This window comes from Ictalurus furcatus, chromosome 12 (genome assembly GCF_023375685.1).
Source record: "Ictalurus furcatus strain D&B chromosome 12, Billie_1.0, whole genome shotgun sequence".
Lineage (NCBI taxonomy): Eukaryota > Metazoa > Chordata > Actinopteri > Siluriformes > Ictaluridae > Ictalurus > Ictalurus furcatus.
The window spans coordinates 12,967,246-12,984,037 of NC_071266.1; the positions used below are offsets into that span (position 1 = coordinate 12,967,246).

At 42.8% G+C, this 16,792-nt stretch overlaps 1 protein-coding gene across 2 annotated transcripts in view; it reads right to left on the bottom strand.

Moving 5' to 3' along the window:
- Positions 1-16,792, bottom strand: part of ntn1a (netrin 1a) — a 70,782-nt gene that overhangs the window by 33,667 nt on the left and 20,323 nt on the right. The gene's annotated exons all lie outside the window — the stretch shown is intronic.

Sequence of the window (16,792 nt, forward strand, 5' to 3'; positions counted from 1 at the left end):
GAGGACTGTCAGAGTGACTCACAGGAACATCTCACCGTGGGGAATATTTTTCCCCCCTGAGTCAATAATCACGTGTAAATAAACTCATTAAACAACAAGCCCGACCCCTCTGTAGCTTTAAATACAGTACGCACACAAGTTTTTACTTTTTTGAGCAGACGTGCATGTTGGTGAAGAGACGCTCCCGAATGAAGATTCTAATCTAACTAATCAGACTCATGTTTTCTTTATTAGAAAGTCTCTGAGAAAGTCTGAGCTCTGACTTGTGCCACATCCCGCCTTCTGCTCTTCCTCTTTGTGTCGCTACGGTTCTGATTCGGTTCCGATATTAAACAGACGCGGCGTTGAAACCACGCTGTGAGGAAATGACATCAGACGTTTTCCAGCAGTCCGAGTGTTTTTCCGTGTTTTCCTGCTGCACGCGCACACACACACACACACACACACACACACAGGTGACTCCAGTATAACTGAAACACAAGAGGAATAAATTCCATTTCAACTCTCTCTATACACACACACACACACTCACACGCACACACACACACTCACACACGCACACACGCACACACTCACACACTCACACACGAGGTGAGTAAATGAGAAGTGATGGGGAGTCTGGAGTATAAATAACAAACTCTACAACTATAAAACCATCTGTGTGACCTGAAATCAAGCGATGTACAAAGATTCTAAATGAAAACTTCATCAAACCAAAAATGGAAAATAGTGTCTACTGGTTCAAATGAAAAGCAGCTGTGGATCATTTTCCCTTTTTAGTCTTAAAATCACGGTGAGGTTCTGAGAAATGATTTAGGCTTGAACACAGGAACGTTAGAGGAGCCAACATGGCTGCAGGTTTTCAGCAGTCACACCTGATTCCACCGGACTGATCAGCTGAACCAAAACCTGTCGGAGGTGTGACTTCGGCTTGTGCAAAGTGTTAAGTGCTTTATGGAGAAACTTTACTGCTTAACACTTCGCAATAAACCAAGAAAGTAAACACCATGCTGTAAATAAGGGTCAGCTGTCACATAGAGGCTCGTTAGAAACGAGCAGAAAAGGCTTCAGCAGAAACATCACGACATCAAGGCTCCGATGGCACATGTCAAACACGTTAAGGCCCTGTTTACACTAGTGCGTTTTCCTTTTAAAACGTATAACTGTTGCTACAGTTATGCCTGTCATCTACACTACTCTGGCTTTTGGAAATGCCGAAGTCCCCGTTTTAGTTTGAAAACTCTGGGCTCGCGTTTTACTGTAAACAGACCAAAGCGAAGATTCTGAAAACGAAGGCGGGGATTCGCCCACATTCGCCCCCTGATTGGGTCTTCTGGATCATTGCGTATCCTTCCCTGATTCGTCAAAGCCCTACCACATGACTTTTACGCTACCTTGATCGTATACACAACAACACGGAAACTGAAACGCAAGCTTTGCTGGCTTTGTTGTCATTCTTAGAAGCCATTGTGCAATTAATTTCTGCATTTTATAATACTGCAGCTGCCTACATGCGCAAGAGGCAAGCTATGATATGATATTATACGCCGGTTTGGACTAGCAACCAACTTCCTGTTTACACTTGTATGCGCATGCCCAGTGTGCATGAATGGTCATGTGACATGCGTACTTGGTCATGTAGTGTGGACGAGGAACGTTTCTGAAACACAGCGGACAAGCCAGTGTGGACGAGGATCGTTTTCGACACGTGACTAAGAAGAGACGTGGCTCATCATTACTGATGTTCAGAGCAGCAGGACAATTCTAGCGTTTCCATTTTCCTCTGTAAACTAGGATAGTGAGATTGTGTGTAAAATGACATCATTGTGTCATGCTCCCTAACTATCATCGGTGTACACGTTAAAAATACCAGCAAGCAGTTGCTAGTTTCTAACATTAGTCAGGGTTTTAAAAAAAAAAAAATTATTAAATAGTCGTTAACAAGGTCAGGAGTGCAAGTCAGGACTGTAAATAAACCTAATGAATTATTGACTGTAACTAACCCTCATTTTAAAATGGACATAAAATGACGTGCATGTGCATCTAATTTCTCCATCTGGGGATTAATAAAGTATTATCTTATCTTATCTTATCTTATCTTATCTTTTCTTATCTTATGTGCGCTGTGGTGAACAGCAGTGGAGAGATTATTGAATTGTTGTACAGTCGGCCCACCACGTTCGAAGGGGTTTGTACGCGCAGGACCACCATGAATGTGGAAAAATCGTGAATATCTCTAGGCCTCATATTTAACACAAAAGTGAAACAATACACTGTACTACAACAGATGGCGTAATGGCGAGCAACTGCAGCAGCTGACTTCACTGTACCCAAGCATATCTAAATAATTCGAATCATTTGCTTGTAAGGTCTTCACTTTCTTTTGTCTCTTGGGAACTCTTTCAGAAGCACTAGAAGCATTACGCTTTGGACTCATGATTACAGTCGATATTTTACTGCAGTTTAAAGACCGCAAAAGGTTGAGAGAAACACGGGATACACCGCACATTGAGAGACAAAACTCACAGGTGAGTGAGGCTGAGAGCGTGACCTCCCCAAACGCACTGTGTAGTCCGTAGCTCTTTAGTTGACAATTTTATAGTAGTAAATGATAAATATATTAATAATACATATCTTTTATGCATTTATGACTCACTAAACTTTCCCATTTAATAGAGATGCACCGATGTATCAGCTGATACCAATTATCGGTTGTATTATTAAAGGCTATTTTCCCCACCATGGGCTATCGGCCGATAGTTTAAAAGGATTCGATGATCGGGGCCGATTATATCCTGTCAATCAAAAGAGGGCGGGAAAACACATCGATTTCGTGCTGTGTGTAAAGATGATGTCTCTTGTGTGGAATGACGACAAAACTGCAGTTTGTAATCTCTGCACTGTTAAAATTTTACACCAGAAGTGAGCAGCAGTGAAGCGGGAGATTCAGTGTCGAGTCAAATTTTTGCACGAGCTGAATTAAAGCGCCAGTACACGGTTGAAAGACGAGTTGAAAAAAACGTAGTATATATTGCGCGGACAAAAAAAATATTTGTAGAGTAGTATATTTCATATCCAGTTAATGTTAATATATATATAAAAAAAAGGTTGATATTATATATTACCAGCTTGATGTTAATGATGAAGTAGAAATGCTTTTGTTTGTGGTGAGTGAATGTGAAGCCTAACAGGAAGTTTTTCAGAATTCAGTCAATGTTAATATGAATTAATAACATTTAATAAATTAAGAAATCTTACTTTAATCTTCAGAATTTAGTTCATGTGTTAATGTTAATTAGAGTAATGTGTTTTCTGTGAGATCAGTTACTGTGAAACAACTTGTTGAAATGGAGAGAATTAAGTTTTTATTTGTGTTTCTTTCAGAATTGTGGAATTAATTATCATTAATTTAAAAGACGGCATAAAAGGCAGAACTATCAGTATCGGTTATCGCTATCGGCCGATAGATCAGCCGAGAAATTTAGTATCAGCACATCTCTACCATTTAATTACTGATGGCAAACTTGTGGATAATCAAATCTGCGAAAGTTAAACCCGTGAACATGGAGGGACGACTATATAGTGAAGACGCCTCATAAACAACACGCTGGTTCATTTTCTTCATTTAAATCTCTTCATGTATCCAGAGTGAAGGCTTTCACGGCCTTATCTGTTCAGCAGCACGGACATGGGAAGATAAGATCCGCCAGACAAAGATGTCAGAAAGAAGTCAGACAGCAGGTTATGAAGGAAACACAGATGAACTTAGATACAACCGGATTTATTTTTGTCCAAGTTGCAGACGCCACGATTTCACACAGACACTTAAATCGTCTGACTTCATAGCTGTTGTGATAGCTGGAATCCATCAGCAAATCATCCCAAGCTTACAGACTAGACTCGTAATCACACACACACACACACACACACACACACGGCGAGAATGTTGTGTTGCATTAACAACTGCAGCGACCTCCCAGCTTCCCCTCACATGGAGCTAACATCGGCATCTTAAGCCACCAGGAAAAGTTTGTAATGCCGAAGATGTTTCTGTTCACCCATAGCAACACCCGGAATCCTCACACACAACACACACACACACACATGCACACACACACGCACGCACACACACACCTGTCCTGTGGTGAGCTTGCAGGATTCAGGGTGTTTGACTTTCAATGGAGGGAAACACAAAGGTTGTGTGTTCTGTTACATCTGGACTTGACACGCTAACCTTAGACACTGTAAGCACACACACACACACACACATTGTGTGAAGTGCGTACTATAAGGGTACTTCTAAACCGCAGTGAGTGCAGGAGACGTGTGTGTGTTCAAACACTCACATCACTCAGGCTGAGAAGCCTACATACCTAAACATGCTCAGAGATATTTAACAGAGATAGAGCAGGAAGAAACGAGTGTGTGTGTGTGTGTGCGTGTGTGTGTGTGTGTGATGAGTCGTCTGGTTTAAAGTCTGAACCAGATGAGTTGTGTCTTTAACTCCTGCTTCGCTCACCACACACGAGCGTGAGAGAAATGTGTGTGTGTGTGTGTGTGTGTGTGTGTGTGTGTGTGTGTGTGTGTGTGTGTGTGTGCGTGTGTGTGTGTATGTGTGTGTAAGGAGACACCGCAGGGAGATTACTAATTGGTCTTGGTTGCTGCAGGATGTGTAATTAGCCGTACTCTCGTGTTGTGTAAATGTTTGCTGTGTCTGATGGATTGTATAAAATAATAATAATAATAATAATAATAATAATAAGGCAAAGAAAATGCTTTGATCTTTTTTCCTGATTAGTTGCCATGGAGACAGGCGAATGAAGGGCTGGGCTGAGTCTTGGCGCTTTGCCCCTGTAATAGAGTTTAATCCTACCGTCAGCTCTCACACGGTTCTGCTGAGAGATGCACCATGCGGGTGTGTGTGTGCGTGTGGGTGTGTGTGGAGGAGACGGAATCTCATGTGTACTGCTCTGCTCCTGAATCTAGAAAACGATTGTATTCCAGTGGAACATTAAGCAGGAGTCATCTCAACATCACCACACACACACCACTAAAACTCAAGACACAGCTCTTAGTGATATTGTCGAGGCATTTGATTTGTGAGCATCGTCAAATCGGTTGTGAGTTTATCTCCATGTGGACGGAGATATTTTCAGAAACGCTGTTTACGTCAGGAGGAATTTGTTTTGAAAACAGAGGGTAAAAACTATAAAACCACAGGTTCGCACTGTCACGTCAGAGTTTTGTTGTTTTTTTCCTGTCCGTGACAGGACAGTGAAAACAGAGCTTTAATATTTCTCCAGACTGCATAGTGTTTTCAGAAAGTTTCGTTTTCGGTGACACAAACATCGATAAACATTAAACTACGCTTTCAAAAACATCTGTAAACATGTGGGCGGAGCCTTAGAAGGCAGTATAAAATTTAAAGTATAATGGTCAATTATAGAGGATTATAAATCAATTATTACTGGGGGGAAAAAACAAAGCAGTGATGTGTAGATAATGTACCAGGCTGGCACTGTGATCATGAATTGACACCGGGCCGGATTCTGAGCAAAGTTGGTCACATGTTGATTGGAGGATACTAATCGAATTGTATCTTAAATATAATATCAGATCTTCGCTTTAGGAAATGAAATGGTATGGAGTAGAAGCCTGAGGTTTACACTCCCAGTATAAAGACAAGACACTGTAGAGTTAATGCCATCACTTTACATGAATAATCATGCACTAACACCTGAATTAATAATTACGTAAATATAACTAGCAATGCATTAAGGCTTTGTTTATGATTATGTACTAATCACGACCTACTGAAGCCTTAACTACGACAACGAACCTTAACTACGACTACGAGTCTTATGAATATACATGCGTGAATAACAACCACTTTAAGTACATGTTAGTATTTTAGATAATGTATTAATTAACAGGTCAGGGTCAACTAAATCAAACATGCTCGAGCGGAAAGTATATGAATTTCAAATGGTTTATATAATCTGCCGTATGCAGCTGCGTACACAAACATCACTGGGTGGTGCACAAATGCTGGATGTTAATATGGTGTTAATATCATAAAGCCAGATGGAGTGAAACGACAACAAGGTAAAGGCATTCACTGTGAGAGATCCAGCGACACACACACACACACACACTCACACACACATATACACACACACACAGTTAAAGCATAGAAAAGTGGTTACAGCAGTGTGTGTTTGGAGCTCAGATGTTGTGGGGTAACAATGTGGGGTAACAGTGTGGGGTAACAGTGCGGGGTAACAGTGCGGGGTAACAGTGTGGGTAACAGTGTGGGTAACAGTGTGGGGTAACAGTGTGGGGTAACAGTGCGGGGTAACTCCGGGTCACTGTGGTGAGGTTTCTAAAGAAACACTGGAAGAATGCGAGCTCAACATTAATCCTGAGGGCGACCCTGTGCGTAACCTGATTCGTGTGGGGGTCCCTGAATATACCACAAGAAAATACTGTGCGTGTGTGTGTGTGTGAGAGAGTGTGAGTGTGTGACAGTGTGTGTGTGTGAGTGTGTGAGTGTGTGTGTGTGTGAGCGTGTGACAGTGTGAGTGTGTGTGTGTGTGTGTGTGTGTGTGTGAGTGTGTGTGTGTTTTGTAAGGATAGTATCACACAGATCTGTGTACAGTTACAGATACATGTGTGGTTTTATGTATTGTGTACAAACAGCACAGAGAGAAACCTGTGAAGCCCAGCGTTTTCTGCTGCTACAGAAAAATAATCCTGCTACTCTTACCACCCTGAAGTTGATTATTTTCCCATTACAGCACGTCCCTGAGTGTTTTATTCCTCTTACACCGCAGAGACTTTTATTAAAAGAACGCCACGTGATTTTGGTGAAACAAAAGGTCAGTTCCTGTTCTCACTTACTTGCTGATATTAAATCATGTCTGTGAGCAGAAAGCTGACTGTGTGTGTGTGTGTGTGTGTGTGTGTGTGGGTGCAAACACAACTCTACCACTTCCCTTGGTGTACATGTGGAGTGTGTTGGAGCACACGGATGTGGAGTGTGTGATTCACACAGTGGAATGCTGTTTCCTTTCACAAATAAATAATCCCTGCAGCTAAACTGCTGTTTTTCACAAAAAAAAAACCCCATCCACATCAACATCACTGGAATAACGGCCGACTGACTGAGAGCTGACATCCGTGGGCCGACGTGTGTTCGCTCTTGTCCTTCATGTCTTAAACGTGTGGCGGGTTCAGATTTCAGAACCTGGGCTGGAGCTGCTTCCTGTTTCCACTGTTTGTGTTTTTGGGGCTGTAATTGGTCCTGTGTTGTTCTGTGCCGTCAAACTGTGTCGGGTTTATTGTAACGGACTCTGCCAAGGAAAAACTGCTTTGGCGAAACACACACGCACACACACACATACACACACACACAGAGCAGAAATACTTTGGTTCTCCATGTGCCAGTCGTGTGTTCTCTAAATCCAGACCAGAACCAAAGCACATGACTAGAGGAACACACATGCCAAAAAAATTTGAACCTTCCCTACCTTCAGCTGTAAGAAATAGTAGATCTCGGACCCTAGCGTTACTCGTCTCTGCTATTTTACTGACAGCAGATAAAGTGAAAAGGGTACTGAACCAATCAGAACACACCATCAGATGGCTATAACACCAACAATTCGTTTAACTCATTACAAATCAATGCTTTGAGTAAACATGACCTGGATAATTAATACACAGGGTGAACACTTAAAAAATCACGACTGGCTCGGGTGGGAGAAATCACCGAGTCCTCCGCTACTTTAGCATGTAGAGATTATTCAATTATAATTCTGTACTAGGTTATTTCTAGTAAAAAAATGATAATTATTTTTACATTTGTACAGAATTATCTGGACAACAGAACGTGCATTTTTCTTCTGTTATGTCATTTTATTCTATTTTAATTTCACGTCCCACTCCATGAATGTCAGTTATGAACTGCTTTAGGAATCATTTATTAACGAGAGCTTTCTGATGAGGACGAGAAGAATGTGATCATTACAGTTTGTATAGACTGTAAACACTGGCTGAAAATCGTCCGCGCACACACACACACACCTAAACTGTTTAGCTTTTTTAGCTTTTTATTATTATTATTATTATTATTATTAAAAAACAGAACCAGAGAAAACCCCCTCTGACGTCACGTGTAAATGCGTCGGTTCTGCCTGGGCGAGTCGTGTGCGTTCACTCACTCGAGTCAGAACTAAAACAGATGTTTAAAGAAAGGGATTTCTGCCCCCTTTTTTTCCTCCCTCTGGACTGAGACAAAGAAATAAAAATATGAAAGCGAGAGCGTAAGGAAGGAATCAAAATAAAACTGAGCCTTTGATCAGACGGAGAGATGTGGATGTGGAGGAGAAACACGATCGGCTTCGCTGAAACGCTGATGCACACTTAACACGAGACACATTTGAGTCGGTGCCTCGCCATGGGCCTCTCCTGCTCCCAGCATGCTCTGGGGCTCGATTCCGTCCGCACTAACACCTGTATGGACCTGTATGAACTGTCCCATGCCTAATTGGAGACAAATGTAAGCTCTGTCAAACAAAGACGTCTCTCCGAATAAGTCCACACGCACACGCACACACACATACACACACATACACACACACACACACACACACACAGTTGTCACACATTCGGCTGGTCGCCAGAAAACTAAGAGTTAAAGGTTTAGGGTTTGAGTTAGATTTAAGTCTAGCTTAAAACTGGTCCACGTGCCAGATGATTCATCTTCTTTCCGAAATAAATGCCTGAAATGAGTTAAATGATCTGCCATGAGACAATTTCAAGCTTGAAACGAGTAATCTAATAAGATACAATAATAATTATAATAATTATAATAAGGTAATAAGATACGTAGGGATAGGATTTATAATCCCATTTTTTTTTAAAGTACAATCTTAGTTGCACGTGTATATATTGGAGGTCATTTTATTTGCTAAGACGTCATTTTTGTGATGGATTATTTTGTCTGTGGACTCACTCCGGGCTTCCTCTCGGCTACTCGCTGTTGCTCTCTGGAATGCAAAACAGCAGAGACCTTCGCCCAGCAGACCTGCAGACCTGCAGACCTGCACCCCCACCCCACCCCAAACCATTCCTTTTTTTCCCTTTATCTCAAAAAGAAGGTCGTCTTTTAAATCTCCATCACATAGTTTTTCTATGGCGATCATGAGTAATCGAATTATACAGATAAAATATCTGATTAATATCAATATCTCCTCCGAGCTGGAACAAGATGATGGTTAGATGATGAAAGGACACTGTCGACAGATGTGTGGCTGATTTACACTTTTTCAGAAGATACAGAGTGAAGACTATAACCCAGTGATACCCATCTCATCACAGACTGGAGTTAACACGCATGGCCGAGTGTGTCGGCTTTATCCTGACATCAAACAACCACTTCAACTCTCAACACTGATCTGTGGAACATTCACACACCTTCATGTCTCCTTAAACACTCTCTCTCTCTCTCTCTCTCTCTCTCTCTGCACATGCATAGTGGAAGAGTGAGCATAGTGTGTGGAGCGCGTGAGAGCAGTTTGGTGTCTTGCAAAAGTTTTCTGCGAGTTTGTTTTTTTTGCTTTTCTTTCATTTAAATTCTTGAATGTTTAAGTTATGTTAGTATTGGTGGCTGGTATATGTTGTGAGTGGGTGAGAGTGAGCGGGGATGCCATGGCCACTGACGCTGGCGGGGAGACGCCTTCTCTCTGCCATGGCGTCAGGTGTGTGCCAGAGAATGGAGAACAGGTGGAGGAGGTTCTGCTAGCAGTGGGAGAGCAGGTCGGGTGTGAGAACATCTACTCTGCTTCCAGAATGAATAAAGCGGTGGTGGTTTTCCTAAAAAAAGGAAAGATGTGTCGATACTCTGTTTGAAAGAGGAATATGGCTGAAAGGTGTTATGATACATGTTACCCCTCTATATCTGCCCCTGCGACGCGGGTCGTCGTTTCTAACGTGCCCACATTCATAAAAACCGAGCTGATCATGAAGGAGCTGGCCCACTTCGGAAAGTTCACTAGCCCCATGATGGCTATTCTGCTCGGCTGTAAGAACTATGCAGTGAAACACGTCCTGTCTTTCCGCAGACGTGTTTACATGTTTATAAACAACCACGACCAAACACTGGACGTGAACTTCAAATACAAAGACGGTGACAACAGCTACACCATTTTTGCCACCACCGAACGTCTGAAATGTGTTGGGTAAAGGGACATCGGGCATAAACACGCAACAAAAAATGAAGACGCTTCAGACTGAGGAAATGGACATCAGTCGCAAGAAAGGCTTTAATATAAACAGGACTGTGGACTTTCACACATTATATGGCTAAAAGGATTTATAGTAAGACTGAAGGAGTTTGGGGTTCCTGGGAGGAGGGTGGGGGTGGGGGGTCTAATGGGGTTCTTTCTATTTAAAAAAAAAAAAAGTAAATATGTAAATATACTACGCTGATACATTAAAGGCATCTTAAAAAGTCAAAAAAGTCTCTCTCTCTTTCTCTTGACAGAGTGAAGATAAAACAGGAAATTCTTCTCAGATAGAGAAAATTTCCCTCAGCACCTATACACACACACACACACACGCACACACACACACATGCAGGACACGCAGCCAGGACTGAGTACTTTGTATTCAGGATGATTAATTGGAGTTCTCATGGTTGTGATATTACTTTAAAAATGTTCAGCAGTTGTTTTCATGTGAATAATTTGATCGAGTTGTCGTCACGGTGACTAAATGATGCTGAATTCTTGTGATCGCACATGAGACTGAGTAAAGAGTGATGATGAAGGTCTGAGTGTGCGTTATCTGTGTCTAAAACATTTGTACGTCTGCTTGCAGCTTTCAGCACGGCTCTTTGTAACCCTTAAACACCCTCACATCTCTTTAAACTCTCTCTCTCGCTCTCGATCTTTGTGTGTGTCTTTCCCTTTATCTCCCCATCTTCCTCCCATGCTGAGAGAGCAAGGAGATAAAGGAGGAAATCTCAGGGGACTAATCTGGCTTTTCCTTTAGTTAATGGCCTCCAATTTCCCACATTAGCGCCTCTTTAATGACTGAACTGCCCTCTCATTACAGAGGGGTCAGCACTCGCTCCTCCCAATCCACGCCTCTCCTACACTCGGTCTGTGCTCTGTCACAACTGGTTTTGAAACAACTTCTGAGCTTTTACAGTCTTTCGGTGCAGCAGGAGAATCCATTGAATCCAATCACAGCGCAGGTTGGCTATGGCTCGGGCGCTCCGGTTTCAGAGAGCGGCTTTTCCAATTCGCAGCTCTGTGTCAGGAACGCCGCATAAATCACACTTACAGACGAATCTTACCCCTCGTATACACTATTAGCTCATCACAGCACATTTTACAGCCTTTACTCCACTCCCCACCCCCACATTGTGCCCCATACTGGGGGGAAAAGAATGTGCTGTGTGTGAGGGGGGCCTTCAGTTCTCTGGGCTTCATGTTCCAAGTTAACTGATAAGACCTGTAAGAGTGTAAGAGTGACGGAGTGTGTGGTGTTAGCGGTGATGTCACAGCTGCTTAAATACTCTTTAAAAAGGGGATAAAACATGACAATAGGGAGCATGATTACACCAGCCTTTAGTTCAATCATCTTCGTTTTATGGGTTATGAATGCTGCTTGTTTTTATACAAACTTAAAACTCTATCTGGAGCAGGGGTGTCCAATCTTATCCGGAAAGGGCCGGTGTGGGTGCAGCTTTTCATTCCAACCAAGCAGGAGCCACACCTGATTCCACCTGTTTAATCAGTAGATCTTGGCTTTCAATAGACTCAGGTGTGGCTTCTGCATGGTTGGAATGAAAACCTGCACCCACACCAGCCCTTTCCAGATAAGACTGGACACCCCTGATCTGGAGTGAGCATATGAAATCAGAACCATTTCGAACAAAAAAGAAAATGCAATAAAATCACAATCACATCGTGGGCTGTTATAATATTCAATATTCCATACAGTTTTTTTGTGATTATTGTGGCTTTTTTCCAAATTTGTAGAGTTTTTGTGCCTTTCCATATGGAAAACTATTTGAATTGGCAAAATCGCAATTTCCTGCAATTGCGAATTCGACAATTCAAATAGTTTTCCATATGGAAAGGCACAAAAACTCTACAAATTTAGTTGTGCAGGCTCTTTCGCAGTGATGTTTGTTGGTAAACGAGACCTTTTAGCTGCACTCATGCTCGACGCACGTGAATCGAAGAGCGCTTTGGCTGAATGCGCGTTGTGATGACGTCACATGACGCGTCTCGGCCCAAATCTGCGGAAAATCTGCGGTAATTCTGAAAAATTGCAAGCTCCTGGAGGGACTGAATATATGTGATAATTATCCAGAAAACATTTTAAAGGCTTAAACTTTAGTTTAGTTAATCATGAACCTGACACAGGTTTAGTTTTACCTCATGGAGCTAAGATGGCATTAGTCTGAACAGGGTAAATGGTAAATGGTCTGCACTTATATAGCGCTTTTTTAACCTTAGCGGTTCTACAAAGCGCTTTACACTGTGTCTCATTCACCCATTCACACACACACACACAAACTAATGGTAGCAGAGCTGCCATGCAAGACGCTAACTTGTCATCGGGAGCAACTTGGGGTTCAGTGTCTTGCCCAAGGACATGTGGAGTCACGTGGGCCGGGAATCGAACCGTCAACCCTACGATTAGTGGACAACCCGCTCTACCACCTGAACCACAGCCGCCCCGAACATAAAGCATAATTCTAAAATCATAAATATCGAGGCTGTGTGATTAAGTTTCATTTACACATAGCGGTGTAGAGCTGCATGAGCTTTAACCCAAGCAAGCGTGTTTCAGTGCTAAATGAGTGCAACATTGTTTTTTCCCCATAGATTTGTGAGTATTAAAGATGAAGACAGCTCCAGCGTGGCATCCTGCGTACGTGTTCTCCGTGCTGCTCTGCCTCAGTCCTGGTTCCTGCACAGCGGTGACTCTGAAGGTGAAGTTCTCCTTCCCAATTCTTCTATATACCTAGTGTGATCCTCCTCTGCTAACATGACGATATCACGCAGAAAACATTACTTCCAGGTGCAGCGCGTCGCTTTAAATTTGCTATATGATTTGTAGCATATGACCTACAAACATGGAACGTGGGGAATGTGTGTAAGTGCTCACGTCTCTCTGTGTTTCTCTTTAATGGCGGTTTGGCTCGCGTGAACACGTTTAAAGTAATGACAGACAGCTAAACCCGATCAAAAGCTTGATTCCAGCTGAAAACACCTCGGCCGTCTTTCAGCTCGGCTCCGTTGCCACATCACAGCCGCCTTTAAAAACGGGCCGCTGTACAGATCAGCTGCGGCACGTCTGGAATGAAGGAACCCGCAAACGCTGGAGACATCTCAGCCAAACGAAGCTGCTTTGTCTTTACAGCTTACATGCCTAAACCTTATATATACATATTATCTCATCAAATTAGTCAGTGGAGCTGTACGAGGCGCTGCTGAGTTATCCGTCTGACAGCATGACGAGTGTATATGCCGCAGCTGATGAGTTTAGGGTGAGTCCTCGCCTGACAGGTCTTTCACTGCTTTACTGTTTATATTGTCTGCTAAAGACGCCGTTAGATCTTAATCTGCATCTCCAGCATGTTTAACATGAAAAGCAATGCACCCAGAAACCAACCCGTACGAAAAATGTTAAGCAGAAAGGCATTTGCTTTGAAACAGGAGAAAACTGAGCAGTTGAGGACTGAAGGTCTTGCTCAAGGACCCAGGCATGGAAGCTGGGTATCACAGAAACCCAAAGCCTTAAACTCTGAGCGAGCACTTCCTGTTCAGTCCCTCCAGGATTTCACGATTTTGCAATCGCAGAGATGAACACAAAATCAAGGAAACGCCGCAACATTTGGAGGACCTTACATTTTTCACAATGGCCGCAGATTTGGGCCAAGGTGTGTCACGTGACGTCATCACAACGCGCATTCAGTATAATTCACTTCCTGTACGGACTGACTATAGAAGTTTCACAGACATCTATGCTGAGCTAGTGTCATTGTGATTATTACCAGGGAGAGAGAGAGCGAGAGAGAGAGAGAGAGAGACAGAGCGAGGAAGAGCGAGTGGACGAGGGTGCTTTAAGAAAAAGATGTGAGCATTGCTATGTAGTGAGCACTTGAGCAGGAAGGTTAAAGGGTGTGACAGTAAAATCCACAGTAAAGCCTGATGGTAAAAGGTGACTCAGTTTCCACTCGCTCCGGACTTCAGTATGATTTGCGGCTTTTTTTTCGAGTAGTGGATGCCGTATGTGTGTGTGAGAGGATCTCGTTTGTTTTCTTAGGCAGCGTTTCTTCTCTGGCTCGAATTTAAGACTTAGCCGTCACCTGCTGTGGTATTTGCAGAAACAAATGCAGCCCCTAAAACTCAAATACGCCTGGCGTTTCGTGTAAATGTCTTTCGGGAAATGACTGCCGGGGCAGCACGTCTGGTCACGGGAAATCCAAACTGGCACGGCACGGTTACGATAGGAGGAAAACTCGCTCGCTCGCTCGTTCCTGCTGCTGCTGCTAATGTCGCTGCAAGTACGCTTCCAAAAACATGATGGAAGTGAAACGTGAATGGCTGCGTGTGTTTAAATCAGCTACTGTACGGAGGAATATTCTGACCGGGAGCCATGCCATGATGTCATCAAAAGAGCGCCAGCCGATCACACGCAATCGTGGGCTACATCCCAAAACCGCATGCTCGCACGCTACACGGCAGGTCGAAATAGCATGTGGTGTTAACTAGCCAGCAAAGCAATTAGCAGCCACAACAAAGCTTTCCCAGAGTCACGACCACAAGTCTCTGGCTGAGGCTCCGTCCCAAACCAATACACTGACACACTGGGTATTACTTAAACAGCACGGGTTAACAAGGTTAGCGTAGATGGCGTAGTGGTTTCTCTCTCTCGTGATGAACAATGGTGTGAGGTCCTGGCCATCGTTAAGAGTGTCAGTGAGGACCAGAGGGAGTTTACTGTCCTCGCTGGACTTTAACGAGCTTTCACACCGCGTCTGACTTTCCTGTTAAATTTACAGAGCGTAAAATTGACTTGAGGGAAATGAGAGAGGGGAAAAGGATGTGTGTGGATATCAGGCACGTCTTCTTATCTTATTGCTTTATTCATCTTGATGCTGAGTGTGCACAAGCTGGCAGAAAATGTAGCTGTAAATATGTAGACTGAAGTGAGTTTGGATGGAATTATGTTCATTTTAAAATCTTAATCTCACCGAGTGCTGCACACAGAGACTAGACCCATCCGGTCAATATTACATTCCAATAAAAAACTCAATCTTTCTGATATTGTCTCTAAAAAAAAAATACAGTTATTCAAGTTCTGTATATTGTGTCATGTTAGCTAAGTGTAACCATGGTAACAACTTTGTTCATTTTAATACACAAATATAACTAATAATCCAATCAGTGTGTAAAAGTATACAATAAATATCACATCTCATAACTTATTAATCTATCTTTCTCTGTCTTTCTCTACTTGTCTATCTTTCTGTCCGTCTCTTTCTCTCCTTCTCGTTCTGTACCTGTCTGTCTCTCCCAGTCTGTCTCTAACTCTCTCTCTGTTTCTCTTTCTTTCTCTCCCTATCAAAGTCTATATTTCTCTGTCTTTCTCTACTTGTCTGTCTGTCTCTTTCTCTCTCTCTTTCTCTCCTGCTCCTTCTCTTCTCCTGTCTGTCTCTCCCAGTCTGTCTCTAACACTCTCTCTGTCTCTCTTTCTTTCTCTCTGTCTGACTTTCTCTGACTTTCTCTACATGTCTGTCTGTCTGTGTGACCTGTTTCTGTCTGACCTCTCTCTCTCTCTCTCTCCTTCTGTCTCTCTTTCTCTGTCTGTCTTTCTCTACTTGATTGTCTCTCCCAGTCTCTCTCTCTCTCTCTCTCTCTCTCTCTCAGTGGGCCATGAAGCATCTCTCAGCATCTCTTCATCAAACAGTGATGAACATTTCTCCTCGTTTGCCCACTGAGTCCATGAGTGTGAACAAGGAGCAGACAGGAAGTGCCCAGAGCAGACAGGAAGTGTCTACAGCCATAAATCTGAAACTCACTTGAACATTTTTTCCACCTCAGACATCTTAATTGGTCTTTGTTTACGCAGCCTTCCCACATTCCCTGTGACACAAATTTCTCCCAGAAAACATCACAACTGCTTAGACCTTGAAATACAAATAAAAATTCAAGCTTACACACACACACACACAGCATTTTAACATTTATCCACAGCATTAACCCTTTAATGACTTGTTCAGCTATTCATCTTAATCCATGTGAAGTGAGCAGTAAAGGTGTGTAAAAACTAGTTAAAAACTATCACACACACATCAGGAAAAAGACCTGGTGCTCAAGACCTGTGGTACGTCATGGTAATTTTGCAGGCTAAGCATTTAGCAGTCACGATTAGTGTAAGTGTACAAAGTGCTAACTTCTACACAGACTGGAGATGAAACGAGAGCTGACACTATAGCAAAAGCAGCTTTTATTCAGCGTATGTGTGTGTGTGTGTGTGTGTGTGTGTGTGTGTGTGTGTGAGAGACAGCAAAAAAATGTTGGCACAAACACTTTCCTTAGATGCGTGTTCAAGCAGCTAAATCGGCACTGCTATAGGTTCCATCTGATCACTTGTAAAACTGAATATTCCCTTCATGCACCATATGTGTAGACATCCTCCTGAATATGAAGGTAAAGTCAGTGAAAGTCGCCTCTATCCTGGTACATGGGCCATGTCATCATCCACA